Source organism: Amblyomma mixtum, chromosome 3 (assembly GCF_055824585.1).
Source record: "Amblyomma mixtum isolate Tamu chromosome 3, ASM5582458v1, whole genome shotgun sequence".
NCBI classification, from domain to species: domain Eukaryota; kingdom Metazoa; phylum Arthropoda; class Arachnida; order Ixodida; family Ixodidae; genus Amblyomma; species Amblyomma mixtum.
In genome coordinates, this window is record NC_143014.1 from 228797864 (window position 1) to 228823690 (window position 25827).

Genomic DNA, 25827 nt, shown 5'->3' on the forward strand with positions numbered 1-25827 from the left:
GCCTTTTCGTCCACACCACGAGAAAACTCAAGAAAATAAACACGCGGTTCAAGGTGCAGTTTTCAATTCAGATTCCAGTCAACGCCTTTTAGCGTCCAGTATGTATAGCTTTAGTGGAGCGCGCTGTGGCCGTTTGCACTGATGGGACCCGACAGCGGTGGTGCTACTTCACCTGCTGCTGTTTGATAGAACGAAGACTGAAGGGGAATGAGCACAGGCCGGTGGGGCTGGCTACAACAGTGAATATATGACTCCCTGATGAAGCCAAGTTTTAAAAAAAAATACGAAAGGAAATGTTCGTTGTAAATACTCATGTCGACGACGCCGCATCCGCTGCAGCAACGGTTGCATCAGTAACAGGTGCTCCATTTTCTCACCCAGCTCACCTAGTATGATAGCCGGAGATGCTTATGCAAAGCGGAGTTGCTCACTCGATCAAGTGCTGTATTGCGTTTAATGCGTCAAGAACAATAACGAACGTGCCGTACCCAGCGAAATACAAATGGAAAGCAAAGATTTACATAAAAGGCATCGTACGAAAGATAAATTTCATTCTCATAGGAATTCTGGATATCATGCTTGCAAAGTGAGACTCCTTTATGACGTTGCTGCTTTTTCATAGCGACAGCCGCATCTGCGAATTTTCCCTAAAATACCCTTGCACGAAATCAGTGCCTCGCCCAACGTGTCACCTTCGTTGTCATCCGGTAGGTCGTGTGGTCGATGCCGTCAAACGCTTAGAAATGGTTTTCGTGTGCTATGTGGCCATCTAGACCGCAGTTAATATCTTTGGGTTTAACTCTCATACGGTAGACACCGCCGGAGCTCGAAACGCTTTCAGCTTGGGGCGGCGTTCTACGAAACGGCAAGCAAAGGACGTAGCACGGGCTCCTGGATCGCACCCGTGGCGGGGTCCGCGTCCAGTCCGCGTGGCGGCGTGGCGAAGCCGCACTACACGTCCAGTTCTCCAGCAGTCGGGCGCCGGAGCAAAGTCGGGAGCTCTCTCAATTTGTTCAGTGCCTAACTCTCTGTACTTCTGCCAACGCTGGTCCGCGTTACAGCGTCGCAAACAAAATAACAATCTATGCACATTAGGACGCTTACACGCTGCAAGCAGGGAAGAACTCCTATCAGACGCGACGTAGATGCTAGTTCAACGCTTGTTGTCAGAGCACACCAGCCCTGCGATAAGGAAGAGAAATCAGGCAAAATTTACTTAGGGAGCTAATTTAAGAAAAGCGCTGAATCATCAGATATTGCAGGTCGCAAAGTAATGACAAATATTTCTAGGCAAAGGTGTATTTGAGTGGGGGCGGGATTAACTCAACCCCCAAAGAAAACTATCAGAGTGTTAGCTCCACTGGTGGCGTTTCGAGCCTCTGAGATATGCTGATTCGATGAATAGAATGCGAGATGGCGTCTCCATATTTAGAGCATTAATTAAGCTATGCTCCTGTTTCGGGTCATAGTGTTATGCGTTACAACGCAAAGCGGAACCCAGTCGTTGCCATGAAAAGCGATGCGCATAGATAGTGGAGAAAAAAAATATTGGCAGGTGACAGCTTGATGACCAACCACCAAAAATCAGTAACAAACTAGATAGATTCGGCGTATATATTCCTGTCTGGTAGGTGTCAAAGTAGGGCCAATTAGTCGCGTCATTCGTGTGAAATTTGTGGAGCAACCATTTTCTGCAGAATGTTTTCTATGGTGTCATACGAGGCAGCGTTTCGCGGAGCATAAACTTACTTGTTCAATTAGAGCACAACTCATGGCAAGGATTCGAACCGGCGACCCATGTTGGGTGTGTTAACGCTCGATATTTGATCGATGCCTCAGTGTACGCTGATCCTTTATGTTAAAATGTTGGGAAAAACTTTTTTCCTTCCAACAGTCTTCAAGGACTGCATTGTGCACACAGTTCCCGTACAGTAGTTAAAAAATCTCTCCTCTCTGGCTTTATTACGGGGTTTCTAGAAATTCATCAGCCATCATAAAGCAAAACCGTGCATACAAAAAAAAACTTTTCCGATACCAGCGACCGTTCGATAGATCCCCGAACCGAAATGAAAGTGAAGCAATTACGGGAGTAGTCTGCGGGAACCGAGTTCATATACCTACCTGACCCGAAGCTCTTATGATAGGGAACGCGCCAGGGCATTGGGAGCCGCTGAACTTGATTGCGGTGGCCATCCTAAGCACCTCTTTTCCAGCTTGCGCCACCGGAATGTCGGCCGGAGGCGAGGAGGCTCTGGGTGAGCTCGACGACCGGTGGCCACCCAGGTCAGTACGTCTCACTGGGCTCGATGTCAGCATTCCGTTCGCAGCAGACGGCCATTGATTGTCCGACGGCCACAAGTCAACTTCCAAGGTGGATTGAGGTACCATATGCTCGATGGCACAGGGAGGAGCCAAGAAACGGTTGGAAGTTCCTCGGAAAGCAGAGAGAGGGCATCCACAACCATTGAAGCAACTGTACCTCTTCATGGCGATTCTTCGAAGCTTCCAATGACTTGAAGTTTAAGCCTGAATGGAACGAAAATCTCGTGCCATTCTTCTTTTTCTTCTACCTCGGGCTCTGCAAGTGGTTCGTGCCGGCACAAATCGCGCTGAACTCCGGGCTTGGTTTGATGTGGGCTGGAACGGATCATCGTTTCATCACCGACTCTGACCTTTTCACTATTCGGCACCTGCTGAATTGTGTAGCGGACAAACCCCCGTGGATTTATTGCCAGGTGCCTTGCTTTATGCGCCGAAAAATCTGGCACAAATAGGCGACTTGACAACTTTCATTGTGCAACTGAAGGACAGTGAAAGAAAACCATAACGAGAAGGGACAATGGTCTGATAGATAGATAAATTTAATGAAATGAAGGCAAAGATTTCGGCAAGAAATATTTAGTCCTGGCCTGCGACTGGAGGAAGGGGAAAGAAGAGGGTCGTGATGGAAGGCGAAGAAGATAAACTTGATTTTCCATCAAAAAGATGGCCAATCCCCCGCCCTGGGTAGGTGCCATTAAGACTGAGGAAATCATCATCATCATCATGATCATAAAGATGGGGGGAGATGGGGCTAAAAGCTGCTACCGCAACTTGACTGGTCCTCACAATCGTATGAGGTGAGAAGAGACAAGAGATTTTGTGCGCGCAGATTTGATGGCATCTCAAACGTGATTCGAGGCACGTGTCACTCATAATATGTGAAAATGCCTGACTTCCAGGGCTGATTGCCAACATGTGCCCAAGCGCATAGCAGCCGAGCAAACTTTGTTGCGTAAAGCAAATATAATCGGCAAAAAGTGGAAGTTCAACCCGGTGGTTGCTCATGTGTCCGGTCAGATCAAGAAACGCTGGTCGTGCGTTGGAATGAATGCGGTTTTTTGTTTCAGTGGGCTGAAGATAGCGAGCTTCACGTCACCATTGAATGAAATGAGGTATTTATCAGTGACTACCTCCAAGTAAACAACGGAACAATTTTTTTTAAGCGGAGTACATGGAGCGTGACGCTGCCTAGCGTGTGAATTGGAGGTGTAGTTTACCCAGCAACTATTGTGGATTTCGGTATTCATACGTCGAGTGGAAGAATTGGAACGCTTCCCAACAGCAGCAGTTATCGCAAAACACGCAACTGCGCCCTACTTACCTGAAATTCAAAGTATCAAATTCATATCCCTCTCTGACAAGTGGGCTCGTTCAAAGCCAGATAAAAAATATTTCAGCAGCTACCTGGCGGCTAAACGTGACCTTCCGACAATGCAATGGAAATCTGCATTTTCTCTCTGCTGCATCCATTTCATTTGTTGTCCTAACACGCAACTAAAAATTAAACGAGGTGTGAATGATCGCATGATTCTGGCAGTGGAAAAAACATTTGACGCGATTTTTAAACTCTTCTGCAATTTTGCACTCTGGCTTCAACAATGAAACAGGCTTTGAAAAGAGAGCTAAAGCGGCTTAACATCTCGCTATGTGCGGCGGTCGAGGCGTCGATGGGAGACCAACTCCCTGCGTCTACGCAACTTCTTTTTCATCTAGGTATTCACAATGTAGCAAGATTTCCGGGGAAAGGAACTTAGCGACAGCTAGCCAAAATGCCGGTCCGAGCTTCGGTCATCCAGCCAGCGATCTCGCGCCGCGCGCTAGCGGAGCGGCGGCCGTCGCTGCTCATCTTCCTCTTTACAATCACCCCCGGGCTGAAGGCGAAGCCATCCTGGCGAGTCCGGGAGACTACAACACACACGAGTCATAGTACGGCTTCAGGCGTGACACATGAACAGTCTCGCGGCTGCGTCGGCGTTGATCTGTGGAGGGTGTCACCGGGTCGACAATGTAGTTGACCGGGGAAGTGCGCTCTACGATGCGGTAAGGTCCGTGGTACTTGGGGAGAAGTTTGGACGAAAGGCCAGGTGAGGTAGACGGCACGTGAAGCCAGACGAGAGAGCCGGGTAGAAAACTGTCATCAGTGTGGCTTGTGTCGAAACGGAATTTTTGACGCCCCTGCTCGCCGGATGTTAACGACCGAGCGAGCTGACGGCACTCCTCGGCATGCTTGGACGCCTCCGAAAGAGTGGTGCACTCGGACACGTCGGGCCGGTAAGGAAGTACTGGGTCGAGTGGTGAGGAAGGTTCGCGCCCGTAGAGGAGAAAATATGGCGAGAAGCCGGTGGTGGTCTGCGTGGCGGTGTTGTAGGCGTAGGTGATGAACGGCAGGATCCTGTCCCAGTCGGAGTGGTCAGAAGACACGTACATCGACAGCATATCGCCCAAGGTGCGGTTAAACCGTTCCGTCAAACCGTTAGTCTCAGGATGGTAGGCCGTGGCGGTACGGTGAGTGGTCTTACACTGTTTGAGAAGAGATTCCACGACCTCGGACAAAAAAACGCGCCCACGGTCGCTCAGCAGTTCTCAGGGCGCTCCATGGTGAAGAATGAAGTGATGCAAGATGAAAGAGGCAACGTGTGGTGCCGTAGCAGCAGGAAGAGCCGCGGTTTCGGCGTAACGCGTGAGGTGGTCGACGGCTACAATAACCCAGCGGTTGCCAGCAGCAGTGTAAGAAAGGGGGCCGTAGAGGTCAATCCCAACTCTGTCAAAAGGACGGAAAGGGCAAGGGAGAGGCTGCATCTGGCCGACTGAGTGATGAGGAGCCGGCTTGCGACGTTGACAGTCAGGGCACGAGCGGACGTATTTGCGGACGTAGGTGGACATACCGCGCCAATAATAGCGGAGACGGAGTCGCGTGTATGTTTTAAAGGCGCCGGCATGAGCAGACTGCGGGTCGTTGTGAAACAGGGCGCAGAATGTCGACCGCAGATGGGCAGGGACGACAAGCAACCACTTCCTGCCGGTAGGGACGTAGTTGCGGCGGTACAATAGACCACCACGAATGGCGAAGAGAGCAGCCTGGCGGCGGAGTGCACGAGGCACGGGTGCCGCCGAGGAATTTGAGAGAAAACGTACAAGCGAAGATATCCAGGGGTCCTTATTTTGCTCGCTGCCCATGGTATCTGTTGAAAACGACAGCGAAGCGCAACCGGTTGGCGAGTGGCAGACAACGTCTGGTGGCAGTGGAGAGCGGGACAATGCGTCGGCGTCGTTATGTTTTCGGCCGGAGCGATAGATGACACGGATATCATACTCCTGTAGGCGTAGGGCCCAGCGAGCGAGGCGGCCTGTAGGGTCTTTCAAGGAGGCCAGCCAGCACAGGGAATGATGGTCCGTGACGATATCGAAAGGGCGGCCATAAACGTAAGGGCGAAACTTTCCGATCGCCCAAACAATCGCCAAGCATTCCTTCTCGGTTACTGAGTAGTTGGATTCCGCTTTTGTCAGTGCACGGCTCGCGTAGGCAACGACATACTCCGGAAATCCGGGTTTACGTTGCGTAAGGACAGCGCCGAGGCCAACGCCACTGGCATCGGTGTGAATTTCAGTGGGAGCAGTGGGGTCGAAGTGGCGTAAAATGGGAGGCGCTGTGAGCAGCCGGCGTAAGGTGATGAAGGCGTCGTCGCAGTCAGGTGACCAATCGGACAGGTTGTTGGCGCCCCGAAGAAGTTTCGTAAGTGGTGCGATGATAGAGGCAAAATTTCGGACGAAACGTCGGAAATAAGAACACAGGCCGAGAAAGCTGAGAAGTTCCTTCTGAGTCGACGGCTTGGGGAACTCAGCGACGGCACGAAGTTTGGCTGGGTCAGGAAGCACGCCGTCCTTAGAGACGACGTGACCTAAAATTGTCAGTGTGCGGGCGCCAAAGCGACACTTTTTGAGATTAAGTTGGAGCCCCGCGGCAGTTAAACATGTCAACACGTGATCCAAGCGGTGAAGGTGCGTCTCAAAATCAGGCGCGAAGACGACAATGTCATCTAAGTAGCACAGGCACGTGGTCCACTTCAGGCCGCGTAAAATGGAGTCCATCATTCGCTCGAAAGTCGCTGGGGCATTACAAAGGCCGAAAGGCATGACGGTAAATTCGTACAGGCCATCTGGTGTAACAAAAGCCGTCTTGGCACGGTCAGCCTCGGCCACAGGGACCTGCCAATACCCCGAACGCAGGTCTAAAGAAGAAGAAAAATCCGCGCCTTGGAGGCAGTCAAGGGCGTCATCGATTCGCGGCAGCGGGTAAACGTCTTTGCGGGTGATCTTGTTAAGCCGCCGATAATAGACGCAAAATCGTATTGTGCCATCTTTTTTCTTCACTAGAACCACAGGAGAGGCCCATGGACTACTGGATGGTTGAATGACGCCTCGCTGAAGCATGTCGTCCACTTGAGTGTTGATAATCTGGCGTTCGGCTGCCGAAACTCGGTACGGGCGTTGACGAAGCGGCAAGTGGGCTGCGGTGTCGATCTCATGGGTCACGGTAGACGTGCGGCTGAGGCGGTTTTGAGCCACGTCGAAAGAAGAGCGAAACTGGTGCAGTAGGTGAAGTAGTTGGGCGCGTTGCGGTGTGGCAAGACTGGCGTCGACGGAATCGGCAAAGGCATCGTCTGTGGCCACAGCGGGAGATGCGGGCAAAGTAAAAGAATTAGTAGCAAGAGAACATGATTCGGCGCATCGCTCGGGATCGAGCAAAGAGTGGCCAAGGCATTCGCCACGGAGAAATATGCAGGGGCTCAAAAAAGGGTTCGAGATCGGGATGAGGCTGCAGCCGTCTTGAACAGTGAGCAGAGCGAATGGCAGAGGCAGACCGTGTCGAGAGATGAAGACGTCGGATGGTGTAAAGACGACGGCGCCGTCAGATGCGGCGAGGCAGGAGACAGGGACAGGAACAGATGAGCACGGAGGAAACTCGATGTCGTCAGCCACAGACAGTTTGCCCCACGAAGATGACGTATCAGGCGAGGTAGCACTGCACGGAAGAAGTTCGAGCTCGGCACGAGCGCAGTCGATGAGGGCCTCATGTTGGGAAAGAAAGTCCCAACCTAAAATAATGTCATGCGAGCACGATGAGAGAACGACGAATTCAACAGTATATAAGGAACCGTGAATGATGACCCTGGCTGTGCAGGCGGCTAAAGGCGAGATGCGCTGCGCATTAGCTGTATGAAGCAAAAATCCGGATAACGGCGTAGTCACTTTGCGAAGTTTTCGGCACAGTTTCTCATTCATCACAGAAACAGGAGCGCCAGTATCAACAAGCGCCAAGGCGGTGTGGCCCTCCACAGAAACGTCGAGCACATTCGCTGGGGACAAACGAGGCCTTGAACTTGTCGCCGAATACGCAGTTCTTGCCTCGGGAACTGCGGCAACTAGTTTTCCTGGCGCAGAGGGGATGAGGACGCAGTGGCGAAACAGAACGGCGCCGCGGGGATGGCGAACGGCGGCGAGAATACGGGCGGCGATCGGAGGCATCAAGCTGTTCGGCAGCCGACGGACGTGGCGGGGGCTGTAGTGCCGCGTAGACGTAGGTTCTGGGGTCATCCACGGGTGGTGGCACACGGCGTCGGCACAGGCGCGCAACGTGGCCAGGGACACCACATGCATAGCAAATAGGACGGTTGTCACGGGTGCGCCAAGGGTTGACACGAGCAGGAGGTGGTCGGGTTGGAAAGGCAGGCGGCGGCGTCGAAGGATAATACGGGACAAACGGCTCGGCTCTTGGTTTTCGGACGGCGTCGGCGTATGTGAGCGGCGCTGCAGCGGGAACCGGCGGACGAACAGGTGGTAGCGCTTCGGTCACTTGCTCGCGAATCACCGTTTGTAGGGTCGGATCCAGGTTGGAGGGAGGCCCCTGCACGCCGTGAAGAAGTGACAGCTGTCGAGCCACCTCCTCACGTACAAAGTCTTTTATCTGGTCAAGCAGCGAGCTGTGGGAGGTTGTCACGGCGAGGCTGGAAAGCGAGTCAGGCTGCACGGAAGGTGGTAGCACCAGAATGCGCTGCTTGCGGAGCTCATCGTAGCTCTGACACAGGTTGAACACTTCGACAACGGTGGTAGGGTTCCGGGCGATAAGCGTCTGAAATGCTTCCGTTTCGATGCCTTTCAGGACATGCTTAATCCGGTCCGCCTCGGTCATAGACGAGTCCACCCTTGAACAGAGGTTGATGACATCCTCGATATAACTCGTGAACGATTCTCCGTGTAGCTGGGCTCTCACTTGCAGGGGCTGTTCAGCGCGCAGCTTGCGTACTGCAGGGCGCCCAAAGATGTCAGAAAAGGCTCTTTTGAAGGCAGACCAGGTGGTAAAGTCTGATTCATGGTTCCTGTGCCATAGGCTGGCCACGTCCGAGAGGTAAAACACCACGTTGTTCAATTTCATGGCGTCGTCCCACCGGTTGTGGCCGCTTACCCGCTCGTAGGAGACAAGCCAATCCTCCACGTCGTGATCATCGGACCCGGTAAAAATGGCTGGGTCCCGCTGTCGGAGAGCGCCAGGGCAAACGACGGGCGTAGGCGAAAGGGAAGATGACTGGCTTGCGTCGGTGGACATGGCTGGAGCGATCGTTCTGCTGCGAAGCTTCAGGACGTTGGCCAAAGGCTGTACCCAGCACAGCTCCACCAAATTGTAGCAGGATTTCCGGGGAAAGGAACTTAGCGACAGCTAGCCAAAATGCCGGTCCAAGCTTCGGTCATCCAGCCAGCGATCTCGCGCCGCGCGCTAGCGGAGCGTCGGCCGTCGCTGCTCATCTTCCTCTTTACAACAACAACGTGGAGAAAGTTATCGGAGCCCAAAGAGCACAACGACAAGGCAGACTCCGAAAGGCACGCGCAGATAGAGTGCTCCTTGGAGAAGTCGGGCACCGGCGGAAAACTCCGCCTTACTATCAGAAACCGGTAGCCCTCTTGACCTTACGATCGGAGCGAACACCCAGGTGGCGCCAATGCCAGGGAAAACGAACTGTGAACAAAATACCAAAAAGCGGCAAGGCTTACTCGAGAGACTGGAACGACAAAAAGAGGAGATATCCATATATTCTTTACGCGCACGTCGCAAGCTACCAAGACAACCTGGGTGCCATGACCATAGCGACCACCGGCCGGACCGGCGACAAGCTAATCTCAGGTTCAGTATACACGTTCTCGAACAGAACAATGGAAGAGGCAGCAATTGGTCTTGGCATACGCTCGATCTCTGTCGATCCGGGGAATGAGAACATCAAAATCTTCACCGCCGCAAAAGTCTTACGTCGCCATAATCGTTATCATCATCATCAATAACTTGACTACGCCCAATGCAAGGGAAAGGCCTTTCAACATCTTTCTATTTAACACTGCCCTTTGCGATCTGCGGCCACCATATCCCCGCAACCGTCTTAATGTCATCCACCCATCTAACTTTCTGCGTCTCCTTCTACGCTTACCTTCTCTCGGAATCCGTTCCGTTACCTTTACGGACCGGCGGTTATCCTGCCTTCGCAATACATACCCTGCCCAAGCCCATTTATTTCCGCTGATATCAACTAGGATGTCATTAACCCACTATTGAACCTTCAACACTTTGCCCGCTTCCGGTCTCTAGAAGTTATAGCGATCATTTTTTTTCCATAGCTCGCTACGTTCTCCCCAACCTGAACTGAACTTCCTTCGTTAGCCCTTACGTTTCTACCCATAGGCGAGTACGGGTAAGATAAAGCTGCTCTATATTTTTCTCTTGAGGGATATTGCTAAACTGCCATTTACGATCTGAGAGAACATGCCGTACGCGCTCCACTCCAATCTTATTCCTCTAGTGGTTTCCCTCACATGATCCGAGCCAGCATCCACTACCTCCCTCAAGCAGACGTATTCCCTTACCACATCGAGCATCATGACACCAATTGGGAACTCCGGTTTCCTCGCGAGACTGTACAAAATTACTTTGGTTCCCTGCAAGTTAATCTTTACACCCAGTGCTCTGCTCTGTCTACCTCGGAGGCTACGCGGAACTCCGCGGAGCCGGTGAGCGTGTCTTAGGGATGCAGCTAGGATCGAGAGCGGTTGCAGCTGCGCTGTCTTGTCACCTTTCGCGGCAGGCGTACGGAAATCCGTCGTGCCTTGCTGCTGGACTTCTGGTTTCAGGCAGCGAAACGAGCGTAGCAAACGCGTGCTCTCGTCACGCCGCCCCCGCTCCCTCTAGCAAAATGCTCGGGAATGGCTTAGCTTCAAGAATGCGGACCGCACGAAAAAACCCGGCCGCCGTTGTCGGCGCTTGCATACGCTCCCCGCTGTTATCGCTGATGTCACGCCATTTCCAGTGCCGTTAAGTCGGAAGCCCTTTTTACGTAGCCTTCTACTTCTGAGGAATGCCTCGTTAATGTTCTGTAGCTGGCTGGCCCGCTTAGTGCATTAATTGCAGTTGTAACAAATAGCATACGAATGTTCACGCTTTGTCGTCCTTCCCTTTGTTCCCTGGAGCACGAAATGCCTCCGCGGTTAGCGAGCGGAAACGCTGCATCCGCGGAGTAGGAGTGCGGGGGAAGGGTATCCACCTAAATTTCCACAACTAATTTATCATGCTTTGCACTTCATCTCCTCAGTGACTTACGAAGGCAATGTCATCAACGAATCGCAAAACATTTGCATTCTTCATTAAAATTTATTCCCAACGGTTGCCATACAGGCGTTGGAGCACATCCTATAAACAGGCGGTGAATATCATTGGAGAGATCGTTTCTCTCTGGCTGACGCCATTCTTATATTAGTTTTATTGCTTCATTCATGGATGACTATGGATGACTATGCAGTCATTATAGAGATCTTCCAGTAATTTCTCACAACTCTCTTCTACACCCTGATTCCGCAATGCCCGCATCACTGCTACGGTTTCCACTTAGGCAAATAATTTCTCGTTATCAATAAAAGCTATATATACGGATTGGCTATATTCGACGTTTTTCTCTATCACATGTTTGATAGTGTGAATATGGTCTATTGCCTGAGATTCTTTACTAAAGCCTGCCTGATCTCTTGGTTCATTGAAATCCAATGTTGTCCTGACTCTATCACCCATAACTTTAGCCAATACCTTTTAGGCAGCAGACAGTAAGGTGATAGGTGTGTAATTTTTTCAAGGCCGTCACGCCTCCTTTCATCTTAAGATAATATCAGTGTTCTTCTAAGCTTCTGGTACACTCGAAGTCATACGGCATTGCGTAAAGAAGGCGGCTAGATTTTCTAGCAATCTCCCATCCGACCTTCAACAGACATGGTGTTGGCTGATCCTCTCCGGCTGCTTTCCTCCTTTGCACTAGTTCCAAGGCTTTCTATACTTCCTCTTTCTTTACTGACGGGATGTCCCATCTCTCTGGCGTATGCTTCTGTCCTATTACAAAAGAGGTATGGGTATTAAAAGAGGTGTCCCCCTATTTCTAAGCGTCTGTGCACCAGGCCACTCTTTACTTCCTGGTAACGATCGCGCCAATGCGGTCGCCCTACACCTGACCAGCCGGGCATCAGTGAGAAAGGTCAGAACATCTGGCCACGGATTCATAGAAGTGTACTCTCAGCAACATCGCTACTTAGAGAACGTCCAACATGCACACACACGCACCCTCGAACAATAAATACTCCAGAGAAGCACATTCCCCCCCCCCCCCACACACACACAGAAGTCCTTCAGCAGAGCAGGCACCATAGCGGACGCCATAGCATGGCAGGTGCTGCAACCATGCGACAATAATTACTTTTCCCGATACCCTCTAGCGACCATGTAATAATTTAACATGCCACCTTCCATAGTTGGGGTTGCGGTGGTAAATTTTGATTCAGCAAAAGTGTTCGAGGCCCTCACGCCCCCTAGGTAACGACGACCCTCTCTCACTTGGCTCCGTAGCCGGTCCTTGGCCCTCCTGCTTCCACCACCGCCACTATCTATTAATCAATCTCTCAAGCAGCTGTCGCCCATATGTGATCATTTTCTACTTGAGTTCCTATACTTCTTTATATCGCCATGGCTAGTTTTAGTTTTCTGCAGATCAACCTTGACCATACCCGGCGTGCGACGGCTGCCCTCTCGAGTCATTTTCTCTCTTCTCCATTTTCTCTGGCAGCGGTGGCGGACCCTTACCTGGTCGGTGGTGGGGTTTCAGGTCTTCCCAGTGGGGTTGCCGTCTTCTCTGCGCAATCACATCCGCGCTCACTGGTCCTTTTGCGGAACCCTCCTTTTGAGGTGTTACCTATTTGCGCCTCCACATTCGTTGTGGCGGTGCTCTGCACCTCCCAGTCTGCTTCCTTCCTCTTTGTCTCTGTTTATTGCCCGCCGCGCGCCCTCTTTGACTCTTCGTTAGACAAACTGGACGAAGTGGTCGCTTTGGCGGCCGGCCGCCTTATCATCCTGGCCGGTGACTTCAACGCCAAGCATGAATTGTGGGGCCCCGCACCCTCCGACTCGCGCGGCTCCAAACTCGTCCACTTCGCCCTGGCTCTCCAACTGACATTTTTAAATGATCCTACTTCCACCCCCACATACGACTATTACGCGGAGTCGTGGACTGATGTCACGCTCGCTTCCCCATCCCTGCTCAGCTCCGGATACACATGGAATGTCTCGGACGCCGAATCTCTGTCCGAGCATTCATATATTGAGGTGTCGATTGGTCCTCCATCTCCGAAGCAGCACCGCCTAACGGTTCCATCCCGGGCTCGTCTGCTTCAGTGCCTCCCAAGGGACATATGGTTTCCCCGGCTTGCTGGCGCAGATCTGCGCTCTCCCGATGCACTGGAGAAAGTCGTCAACCGGTTCCACGACCGAGTTAACACGCTGATTGAGCGCCACAAGCGTACAGTTGTGAGTGCTCCGGCACCGAAGCCATGGTGGTCCCCTGAGCTCGCCATCGAGCGGCGCCGCGTTCGAGCTTTGCGCCGGCGCTTCCAGCGTTGCTCAGAACCATCGTTGCGCCCTGTCTACCGCACCGCATTTCAGGCCGCACTTGCCTGTTACCGTCGCAACATCAGGGAGGCGAAGGACTCGGTGTTGCGCCAGGCCTGTCACGATGCGACTCAGAAAAACCTTTTCGGCGCACTCGTTCAGAAGGCATTTGCCAAAATGCGTGGCCCCGTATTGTTACCACCTCTGGACACAGGAGGCGGCGTTCTGACGACTTCTGTCGTCGAGTCGGCGGCACTTTTGCTCCGACCACAGGTCGCGTTTGACAATTCTTTGATTGATGCACCATTCCACGTGTGTATCCGTGCATCCGTCGAGTCGCCTCACCATCCTTCTCTACCGCCGGACGTCCCGTTCTCGCGGAACGAGCTTCAGTTGCTCGTGAACGCACTCGGGGAGGACCGCGCGAAAATTTCCTTCGTATGCCGCACACGCCCGATCGTCTTGAAGTGCACGAACTGGCTTTCATAAATCCACATTTGTTCACCAGTTTTTTCTATTGCTGCCGGGTTATTACAGGGAGAGGTGTTCCCATAACCCATTCGAAGGCTTATGACGTCGGAAACCGCTCATGCGGTTGTTGTTTATACTCTTATGTAGTATCCAAAGGCGCAGAAAGAGGTGGCGCAACGGTGTCTTCAATCCGCTGTTTATCGACGTACGTTCTGTGGACTTACGTCATTCTAGACGGTGCGAAAAAGTCTTGTAACGTTGAATTTGGCGCAGATGATTCGCGAATTCGATCCCCTGGCTGCGCAGACTTGCAAAGTGTACAATTAATACCCTCCTTCCGGGGAGACACGTGTGACTGTAGTGCTTTGGTGATGTCACCGCCAGAGAGCCACCGGCTCGCGCTGACAATGGCGCCGATGTAGGCGTGCTACGAAGCAGTCTTTTGAAGCGAAAAGCTTCACTACCCGCACCACAGGCGTGCTTCGCGTGAGCCGTCGGAGCCAAGATTTGCCACAGCTGCGCATGCAGGAAACCGAGTGACGTTACACGTGGCACAAGTAAAAAAAACAAAATAAAAGGTCAACAGGGCACCAGGAAACGCTCATACCTCGGTGGATAACCGAACCGCGCCGTAAGGGCCTTAAGGAAAATGAAATAAAACGAAAATTGGTTTTAAAAATTCGTTTTAAGAAAAGGAAATGCCTGTCTCTCATATCTTCGTGTACACACGAAAGGAATGGACACCACAGTACATATCTCTAAAGCAACTTTCTAATACAGCACCGTATTCACTACACGCGCGGCTCCTCCTCCGCTCCCGTACAGGAAGTGTGTGGACGGCCGAACGCCTCCATCGCTATCGTAGTGCTCCCAGTGCATTGTGCGCCAACTGCGACAACCATGACGTCAAACTAAACACAACGGCAGCTTTTCGCCTGTATATCCAGGCTTAACCAGAGTTAAGCCAATGCCTAATTTTTATAACGTGTTAAAGCCCTTATGCTAAGCGGTAACATAATACAGCATTCTCCAAGTGGCGCAGCGCCCTTTGCAGCCCGACCACAGGCGAAAGCATGCGTTTTCAAAGCTCGAATTGAAACAGGAAGTGTCAGCAGCCAGGCCACCCATGCTAAATAGCACTGATGTAGTTCTACACTTTAAAGAAGCCTACTGTCAATTACACGATTTACTTTTCAGCCTGTCTTGTTTCCTTTTAAAACTACTTTCTTAGAGTTGATTCCGAAGGCTGTGTAGTAATGGAGCTTGCAATTTTGTAATTTCTAATCTAATTTCCTTAACTGAGGATATTTTTCTCTCTTATCTGCACTGGACACTGTTTCCGTTTGTTGTTGCTGCTTTTCTGAGAGGAACAAAGCAAAGAAAAAGCACGAGCCCCTTGCAATTCAAACATGTTTCTACATCATTGCAAAACGCTGCTATGTTATCATTTAAAAGTCTTGAGACATATCACAGCCAGACACCTAACTTTTTATCAAGTACATTTCCAATGAAAACACTCTATTTTTAACAGAAAATTAAAGGTTCGAAAAAAAATATCCCCCAAAGGAGTGCCTTCACCTAACGGGCGGTACACCGTGGCCCGGAAGCGGAAGCGACCTGCGTAAAAAAAATTTGGAGAACTGCATGAGGCAAAATAAAAAGAGTTAAAACACTACAAATCCGATTCGCCTAAGGCAGTAATTATATGAATACAGGCACAGAGGCCGCGGCCTCATAAAATCGATTTTACAATCTGCGTAAAAATCTGAAATCTGGAATCAGCTTCCCATAGATATTGCCCACATCAATAATTACAAGAATTTCCGCTAAGCTATAGCTAGCATTGTACACTCAGGTGTTATGTAAATTTGTCTCTCTGCTGTATTTTTCTAATCTTATTCCTGTGTTTTTCCTACTACATCTCTGTAATGCATCTGGCTCTGTGGGGTACATTAAATAAATAAATAAATAAATAAATAAATATTGCGGCTGGACAAAAATATCGCACCGGAATATTTGTTTACTGCAGCGTACTTTTTCTGTGAGCCCCACAGACAGGCGACGAACTCATCACCATTCGGCAATCTCATTCCTCTTCAGAAAAAAACCGGAATTCAGAATCCTGGATCCAATTGTTCACGAAGCTTTTCATTTCGAAAGCAATACTACTGGCACTTTTACGCCTTTGCCGTGCTGCGGCCGGTGACCACCATCGTGCCGCGCCGGTGACCACCACTGACCTTCATTTGACAATGATTGCATTAGATTGGATTAGATTTGATTAGATTAGATTGGATGGGACTGGATTCGACTGGACTGGATTGGATTGGATTAGGTTAGATTACATTAGATTACATTGGATTAGATTGGATTGGATAGAAGTGGATTGGATTGGATTTCAGTGGATTGGAGTCGACTGGATTGGATTGGAGTGGATTGGATTGAATTTGATTGGACTGGATTGCATTGGATTGGATTGAATTGGATTGGATTGCATTGTATTGGATTGCATTTGAATGGATTGGATTGGATTAGATTAGATTACATTACATTAGAGTGGATTGGATTGGAGTGGAGTGGATTGGATTAGTATAGATTGGATTGGTTTGGATTGGATTGGATTGTATAACCGATGCATCACCACAAGTCTAACCACAAGCACCACCACCAGCTATACTACCAGCTGTACCATGGCGTTTGTACGGATATTGCTTTCGCAATTACCGGGCTTAACCAAGCTAAGCCACAACGAATTTTTTTTTTCACCTTAAAGTCTGCTGACCATCAAGTATAAGTAGCTTATGTAAACTGTTAACTGCAGGAAGACCTTCTCACCTGAATGCTAAAAAAAAGTGTCTGGGGGAACGATACTTGCGAAAGCTGTTGTCTCATCTTACCAATGCAGAAAACAAGGAGGAGACTAGGTCTCATTCATCCAAATCAAACGCCCGCTTGGCGATATGTTTGCCGTAGTTCGATCCGGCACCGTATATTTCATTTCAAAAATGTTGCGCAAGCGATGATACTCTGGTCGTTTACACACTGTTGGCATAGTTAAACAACGAACTACCAAATACCGCCCGCCCTCCTCCAAAAGACCATACCATTACAGGGACACACGTGATGCTGGAATGAAAGTAAGCGCATTCCCGTAGAGCTGGCAGCCTACGACAGAATGTAACCGACGATAGGACAAAAGACTGTTCCGCATAGTTCATACTTTACCGCACTTCATCACGCATGAGCGATAAATTCCCTTTTCAAACTATCTCTGCCCCTGCTTCCGCATAGCTTCTGAAAACACTGGCAGCCAGTGGTAATAACGGGGCCGCTATGAAGAAAAGCGACGAGCGCTCACCAGAAAGCCACAATCAGGACGAAGTGCAAATAACACCTGCTATTGAAGACAAGTAAGCAAGCAAACCACATTCCACAGAGACGCAGAGGCATAAAATAAAATTCAGTTTGTTTTACTAGCGCCTGTTTCTTAACATGTGGCGCCCGAAATGTGATTTTAAAGCTAGTTAACATCTTCAATAAATTACGTTCTACTGTGCCAAATCTACTATACCTAGTTAAATCCAGCCAAAAAAAAGCTCGTATCTTTCCCGTCGGCTATCTAGTCGAAGAGAATATGAAGAGGATGCTCGAAACTGCGGGACACTACGTGTCTGTGGAGCCGCACAGCAAAACTTTGGGCGCAATGCAGCACATGCGCTCGGCGCTTCTGCAACTGTTAGCAAAATGTTAGGATGCCAGTGGCGCTGGTGGCCCGCCAGGCTGTCAGGAGTGGAAGAATTGTGAGGTGTTCCCTCTGGTAGTTTTGCTACTGTAAGTTTAAGTTCGTAATCAGAAGTGTGAAGGCGTCTGCGAGATGCCACTCACGCAGGCCGGGCGGGGAAAAGCAGCCGAGATCACCGTGCGCCGACTACTGTGGGCCCTCTCTACTGCGTTGTGCCCGCAGAAGCACTGCCAGCACCTTTGCGGTGCTGGTGGAGACAGAGGTGGTGCACGGCCCAGCCATAAATGCATTCCGCATAGAGGAATACGCGGGAAGTCCAACATACACGTCGATGCCCACGTATACCGGGTAGCCGAGCCTGGGTCGTTCACAGACACGTCAATAGACGATGTCCACTCAGATATTTCCGAAAAGAAATGCAAAGCAATGTCGATATACCCAACACTCTCTTCCCACAAAAAAAACACATTAGCCACTAATTATGTGCCGAAAGAAAAGGATACATGCAGTCAGACTTTTATTCCTCTGGAATGTCCAGGTGAACTAATTATTAAAAGTGGAATACTAGAGCCAAAATAACGATTAAAAGTTGTACACCATCCTTAACAGCGCTAGCCGTACACCCCTAAGCAGGACCTCTTAATGACATGCCGTTAACAATCTGTCGCTTTGCCCGTAGCAGATGCAGCTGACTGGCCAGCATAGTCAAGAAAACGTACCCGTATTGATCGGATTTTTGTTGGAAATCCGGCACTACGAAGCGAGAATAAACATCTAATATATATCATATCATATATCACAGTTCAGTTTCCTCCTCATTCTTAAATCATTGAGCATCGCTTTGCACATATTTTTCCAGTTGAACTCTCATCGGTTGTCGCATATCACCTACCGGTACTTAGTTTATCACTGATTGATTTTTATTGTCATAACCTTTTTTATGCCATCTAACTTAACAGGAACTTCTGCTCTCTAGAGTTATAAGTAAGTACTCGTCCTAGGCAGTACTGCTGGGTTATGTAAGGGTGCCGTGCCCGAAATTTAGAACGTCAGGGTGGTCTGCGCTGCAAAAAACTTCTCCCGGAACTTTTTATCGCTACTTCTTTCTACCGGTCCACACATTCCTAGTCTTGTTCTCCAATGGCATGGGGAGCGCTGGCTATATAATTCACACATCTTCAAACGTCAATGGCACCTAACTGCCTATCCTGTAATCAGTCCACAACTCACTGCAGCTGTCGCAGTAGCCCCTCATCGCTTATTCATCGATATTCATGACGGCAGAATCCAGCATCTCATTACACTGGAGAAAGGAAGATATGATTTTCGAAAAGTGCGCCTCATGCTCTGCCTTTACGCATTCCGAGATAGGCGATCAGAGGGCTCGTTGATGGGCGCAAACAGTAGTGCGCGAGTAGCCTCGCGTAGAGGGAAGTAGCACAGCACAGACTACGCACACAAGCGGAAATTCAGCGTTCAAAACACTCCCACCAAGCTGCCGCGCACCTTCAAGTACGTTGACCTGGGTGTTCCGTGCTCCAGGCTAGCGTTTAGCGTATGAAAAACCAAAAGATCCGGTTGCACTGGCTGTTCCGTGTCCACAAGATATTTTGGTTCCCGATACCAAGACGTGCACTTTCTGCGAGCGCGGCTGATCAGACAAGTTGGCAATCCATGAAAGCTTGGAATACAACACTACGCAAGTTTATGACAGGGAAGGAGGAAGGACGCAGCACCACCGCACTGATTATTACTTCTTACTTACAGAAGGAGGATTGATAAGCTTGCGCTAAAAGCATCATTCCGTCACGTGCCCACACAACTACGCTTCACGAGTCAATCATCGTGCGAAATGCTTATGACTGAAATGGCCTTCCCATCCATGCGGCGTTCATCGTTGACCCTGCGCGACTGAACACTGCCATCGGAGAAGCTGCCTCATCATGATGGTGTATACCACCAGCATGTGTTACAATGTATCGCCGTCCACCCGCCCAGCCCTGAAGTAAAATCGCATATTTGGAGTTGAATACATAAACATGGTAAGTGCTAACGATGCTTGTGGGCAACACCACTCATGAAAGGTTCATATTTGATCCCCAAAACGGTAAGGCACCTTCACAGAAGCTCTGAAAATCACTATTTCACCAAGAATATAGGGGACATCCCTGGTAAAGGTAACTGGGGTTTTCCGGGAGAACGAGCGTACTACGCAACAGCGCAACAAGCTCTGAGAGTGCCTTCGTCGATAGTTCGTCGATTTTCCGGTGTTGTTTGACCAGTCTGATAGTTAAGAAAAATTAGTTGGCTTTTTAATTTCTGACTTCACGAAACTTGCAAATCCTTCAAAAAAAAAACTGATGGAGTTTTTGCAACAAGGAACAATTTGAGACAGGCTGGTCTTTAAAGGAGTTAGATAAAAGACCCCATTACAAAACCGCTAAGCCACAGCAGCGGTACTATACGCGCTCAAAAATAACAGCCATTGCAAGGAGAATAGCTGCCCCTGATTGGCCTAGGAGTTTGGCGCATTGGCAAAGTCGAATGGTTAGCGGTTCAGTTCCAGACTAATTACCTGAATTTTTTTTACCGCAAATCCCTAACTTCATATACTTGGATATGCTACTGGTGTTTGAGTGATGTTGCCACCTTGTATTCACCAGTTTTCAAAACTTTTATGGAGTACGGAAACTAGCGGCAACACGCGTGAAGTAGCCTCCGTTTCGACCAATCCGTGTTTTTCACTGGGCTTTCTGCAGAACGGGACCCTTAAAGCTGTCCCTTTAAAAGACTACAAATGCAAAACTACCACTCCAAAGCAGCACAACAGAAGGCGCTCTAAAAGCTAAATTCCTTAAAACAGAAGCCACGATGGGCCTGGGTGCTTGCCGCGGCCACAAGATATGCGCCACCAACTGCTGATGCGGCGTGGAAAACGAGCAGCAGTCATTTGTAAAGGAAGCAAGCTGTGGCTATCAGCAAACATTCCTCTAAACATGATTACTGTAGCTGTCTTCACGGATCAAGTTTTAATTGACAACGCTTGCTCAAGCACTGGTTTTTGTGTGTATGCGTGTGTTTGTGCACTTGCTCGCGTGTCTATGGCTGCGTGCTTTCGTGTGCTTGTGTGCGTGTGTGCATTCTTATGTGCCTATGTGTGTGTGCGTATGTGTCTACCTCTGCGTGTGTGTCTGCGCGCGTTTATGTTAACGCGCGTGTTTGCGTGTGCGCGATGTGTGTGTGGCACCTGCTTCTGTGAGCGTGTGTGTGCGTGTGCGCAAGTGTATCTGGGTGTGCATGTTTGCGCACATGTCTATGTGTGTGCGATTGTGTGTGTGCGCGTGTTCGTGTGCGCGAGTGTTTGCGTGTGGTTGTTTGTGCGCGCTTGCGCGCGTGTCTGCATATCTGCGCTGGCGTGTGCATGTGTCTGTGGGCGCATATATCTGTGCCTGTACGCGTGTGTGTGAATGCCTGTGTGCGTGTGCACGCATTTTGAAGGTGATAGCTTCTTTACGCCAGCCACTTCGCATCGTCGAGCGTGGTCGCACCTCAGCCGTATGCCCGTGGCTGCAGCTGCCCGCCGGAGCCGCCGCAAGAGCCGTTGCCCAGCAACCACTGCACCTGCGCTTGCCCGCTCCGCCGCGCCGTCCGGTTTGACGTCACCTAACCGTTGCGCTCGCCATCGGCAAGAGCGTTCGGGCCGCTATGAGGTATGACGTCATCTAGCCGCCCGGTGGGGGTACTTATATATAGAGCCAGTCGTTTCGTCAGTAGACGAACCGTTAAGGAGGATGATGGGCCGTCAAAGGCACTTGCGCGCCGGAATGAAACCAAGCGTAGACGGCATGCCGAGGAGACAGCAGAAGAGCGCATCGAACGCCTAGAGAAATGCCGTGAAGGGGATGCAATTAGGGCTCTTACCGAGGATGAGTTCGTGAAGGGAGCCAGATGTGTGAACCGTTATGAGGCCCTGAAAAAGGGTCGAGCTTTGGCGGCTTGAGTAGCGTCGTAATAACGACGCGGTTCCGCGAGCATGTGTAGACCTGGAAATTGGATCAGCGACGACAGAGGACGATCTGCCCAGTTTGGTAGCGTTCACTCCACCCACCATCTCAACCCCTCTAGGAGCCTCCACCTATCAGAAGCCGATGCAGCAGCAGAACGGAAAAGTGAAGGCGAGTTCAAGCCTCCACCCATCAGCCACGCAGCCACCTCGTAGCCTTCAATAGCCAGGACCCACCAGAAACACTCGGACCAGCACCACAAATTGCGACGGCGAAATAAAATTTAAAGACAACATCGGAGGCGATCAATCTCGGGGCGAAAATGAAATAATTAAATGTGAAATCAATGCCGCTAGAACAGATTTGTCAACTCGCATTGCACCACCACGAATTTTTTTCATACGGATATTGCAGACCCAGACCCGTTAGTACAAAATTCCATTTTGCAAACATCTTAAAGATATTCCAAGAGCCTCGCAGGCCAGACTTACTAAGTGACGATTCTACCAAGTTGGACTTATACCAAAGCTAAAAATGTGATCGTCACCAAAATACCACCAGAAATCGAGCGATTTTCAATTGGTGTTTCTTAGAATTAATTTTACCGGAGAAGCCTTCGATGTAAAAGCACCGCGGTTGTGGATGGGGAGACGGCTGACGGCCCTGCGAGGCTGGAGGCTCCGTGGAAATCGACGTGGAAATCAGTAGCAGCGGCCAGCACCACCTCCTTGTCCCCCGTGCTTCCTGTCGCAGAGCCGGGCCGAGACGACTAGGCCCCTGTGGGGCTCGGGGACCGTTGGCCTCTCAGGTGGCCCGTTCGCAGAGTCCGCGTTGCAGCCACAGCTGCCGAGGCAGGAGCCCAGTCCTCGCTTGGCGCCGCCACGCAGAGAAGGAGTAGCGAAGTGCGGCGAAATAAGTGACGCTCCGACAGAGCGTCCAGGCGGAGCGGTCTGCAGAGAGTCACTCTACAAGGCCACTCGTCGAGAAAGAAGGGACGCTCACCGCAGCGTCTACGTTCGAATCGGCGAATCCTGAACGTAGAAGCCGCAACGCGTGCGGACGAGTGATTCTAACTGCTGCTCTTCCTCCTCTACTTCGTGGCGCTTTCGCGAGATGGCGCTGTGGCTAGTCTTAGCGGCACTCAAACGATCGAGGAGCTACGCAAGAGCCGTACCTACGGCAGAGAACATGGTGTAAAACAGTGAAGGTATTTTATGCGAAGCATATTAACGTAGGTTTCGGGCCTTCGCGCGACGCCCGGCGGTGGCCACCATTGACCTTCAAGTGAACTTCAAGTAGGTCACGTGACATGACGTCACGTGAAGACGTCACACCGGCTGCAGATGAGGCCTCATATCGCGCCGTCGGTCGCCTCCCGGCGGTGGCCACCATTGGCCTTGAAGTGAGATAACAGGATGTGGCGTCACGTGATGACGTCACACCGGCTGCAGATGGGGCCTCATATCGTGCCGTCGGTCGCCTCCCGGCGGTGGCCACCATTGACCTTGAAGTGAGATCACATGATGTGACGTCACGTGATGACGTCACACCGGCTGCAGATGGGGCCTCATATCGCGCCGTCGGACGTCGCCCGGCGGAGGCCTCCACGCTTCGGTTCGCGCCGTCGCGCGCGACGCGGCGGCGGCGCCACCATCGCTGCATCACGTGATATGTGACGTCACGCCAGGGATGAGGCGGCGCGCGCCCGCCGTCGCGTCAGCCTCTGTGCCCGCAACCGCGCCAGCGTCTTTGCGCCGGGCGTGTATGCGGTCAAGATGCCTCCAAACGCTAAGGACATGCTTCGCATCCACTGGGCTTAACCTTGATAAGCCTCCAATTTTTTTGCAGAGGTTACAAACTACTATGCCGGCCTGTTTATTGTAGGTTCCACCGTGCACGTAAAAATATCCCCACAAAAAACCGTCCCAAGAGCTTGTACACATATAAATCGCATATTTTGCATGTTATTTTTGTCGCGAAAAGTAAGTTGTTTTTGTCCCCTCTAGGAATAGCGTATGTATACCTAAAATAGTAGATTATTCCCATGAGGGAAAACTTGAAACGTATTATTTGCGAGCAGAGTGAGGGAGAACAACGCCACCAAAATAACTTACAATATGCTTAAGATCTTTGCTTCCACACAGTGACGACGACGGGAACTGAACCACAAGCCTCCACAGGGAGGTAAACCGGGCTCACATTACGGTTGGTTACGCTGCGGTTGAGAAACAAGAAAGTAAGAAAAAAATTGGCGTTTATGCCCGTTGCGTAAAATGCCGAATTCACTTATAGGAGTGGGTCGTCGTACCATTCGGTCATCCGTAGCTCACAGTTGCCGTTTCCTAACAGCCGAACATAGTCACCGGCTGCAATTACTGCTATCTGTTCAGACAAATGTTATCGTGATAAACGTTATTTAATGGATATTGTTTAAGTAACAGCTAGTTTTTAACATGAGACCGTCACAGAAAATTACCTTTCTTTGGTACAGAGGGATCATGCGCGTGGCTGATTTCAGAGACGCCTAGCCCCGGCAAGGAAGATGGTTTGGTCTCCGCTCTGGATTAGCAGGAAGAAGAATATATTTTGCCAACACGACAAGAATGTGAGAATGGTAGCACAATGCCTTCCTCCAGTTTGAGCGGACTCGTACGCCAGAATGACGACAAATAGAGGCCAGAAGAAAGAGGCGCCTCTATGTTGCGTATCTTATTGGGGGCCCTTCGCCGTAGAACGGCCTATCGATGTGTAAATAAAAGTTTTCTTTTTTTAGTCTCCTCTCTCGCTGTGAGAATTCCTATTCCCACCTAGGGTGAACCGTCCGCTTCGGTTCGAAGCCAGAGCAGCGAAACTCTATTCGAAGCCTCCAGTCTGCACCGACGCCAGTTTTCGAGAAATAGCAGAGGCCTTCGTAAACTTGTGGCCCCTTTTGATGATGAAGAAAACCAGCTTGAGTGGATGTTGCGTTCTGTATATGTGTGTTTCTTTTTCTTTGTGCGTGCGCGAGAGCTGCAAGTGAGTTACAATGTAAAAAGCGTAGAAGGTGAGACACTGAGCGAACCAAGAGCGCTGATTTTTGGGGATATCTGTGCGGATGTTGGACTTTGCGCTATAACTGCTAGGTGAATAGCTTTACGGCTTATGTTCGGCCATTTTTTATTTCGGTTACTCTTAGTCACCGGTCATTGAAAAACCACTAAAATAATTTTGGCGATGAAACACTAACAGACGAAACCGGGAGAAGTGCGGCTCTATCCGAGTTCCACCTCATCGCGGTGCGCAGATCGAGCGTCTCATCTTGCGGTCATGTTCCCTCCGTGGCGCAGCAGCCCTTGTGATCATTTCGTTATCAGTTTCTGCCCAGCGTTCCTTCTTCGGTATTCGGGCTAGGTACGAATTCAAGAAGCTGCGAACGGAGAAACAGTCGCACATAAAGGCACATTAGCTTAAATGAGATATTCGATACGTTTTTCGAAACTAAACATTTGCATTCACGGTATTCAGAAAATTGCTTATTCTTATACTGAAAAGGATTGAACTGCGAGAATTGCTTGGAGGAAGCTCAACCTGAGCACAAAATAGGACCAAGCTTCTCCGATGTCATTCAGCAAAGAAAGTGTACAAAAGGTCACCAAAGCGGACCTCATTCCTGCGTAGATTGTTTTTATCCCAGCCTGCTTTTAGATTTTGCATTCTCAGGCGACTAGTCGACACGCATTTTTTGTGTCATCTCTGCGGACATTCTGTTTGCAGGATATCAATTTCAACTTTGGAAATCTATCTTGTGCTTTTCAGCTTTCATGGATGAGTTCGTACAGGGTCTGGGACACGCACTATTTAAATCTGTAGGCGATGTGGAAATATTGAACCCTACCGTTGTAGCCACGTACAACACCCGCTGGCAGTGCTGATGCCTTTTTAAAGAGTCGTGACGCTGAAGGCGTCCGAATGCCAGGTGACGCGAGCGAAAATGACTTTACCTTGGTATTGTAACCTTTACCTTGGTATTGGTAGTGTAACCAGGAGCGGACATCTTGTACTACGGTATTTAAACTCACACCAAACGCTATTTCTGATAAGACACCTAAAAGCGCCCAATCACATCATTAAAGGGCATCACCGTTTATTATTTGAAGTACCATCCTGTTCAAAAATTTACGAGACCACGGGTCATGCTAATTGACTGTTTAGTGAAGCAGGAACTGCAGCGTTGGCATTTCAAAAACTGAAAGGAGGAGGTAGAAATTATTTCCACCTTGCAGAGATTGGAGGCGCTGGCTTTCCTATCCAGCCACGCTGTAAGACGCAGGTGTAAGACCGGCATCTGG

The 25827-nt window shown here is 50.2% G+C and overlaps 1 pseudogene; it reads right to left on the reverse strand.

Moving 5' to 3' along the window:
• Positions 1-17681: 17681 nt before the first annotated feature.
• Positions 17682-25532, reverse strand: LOC149353948 (uncharacterized; annotated as a pseudogene).
• Between the last annotated feature and the right edge of the window lie 295 nt (positions 25533-25827).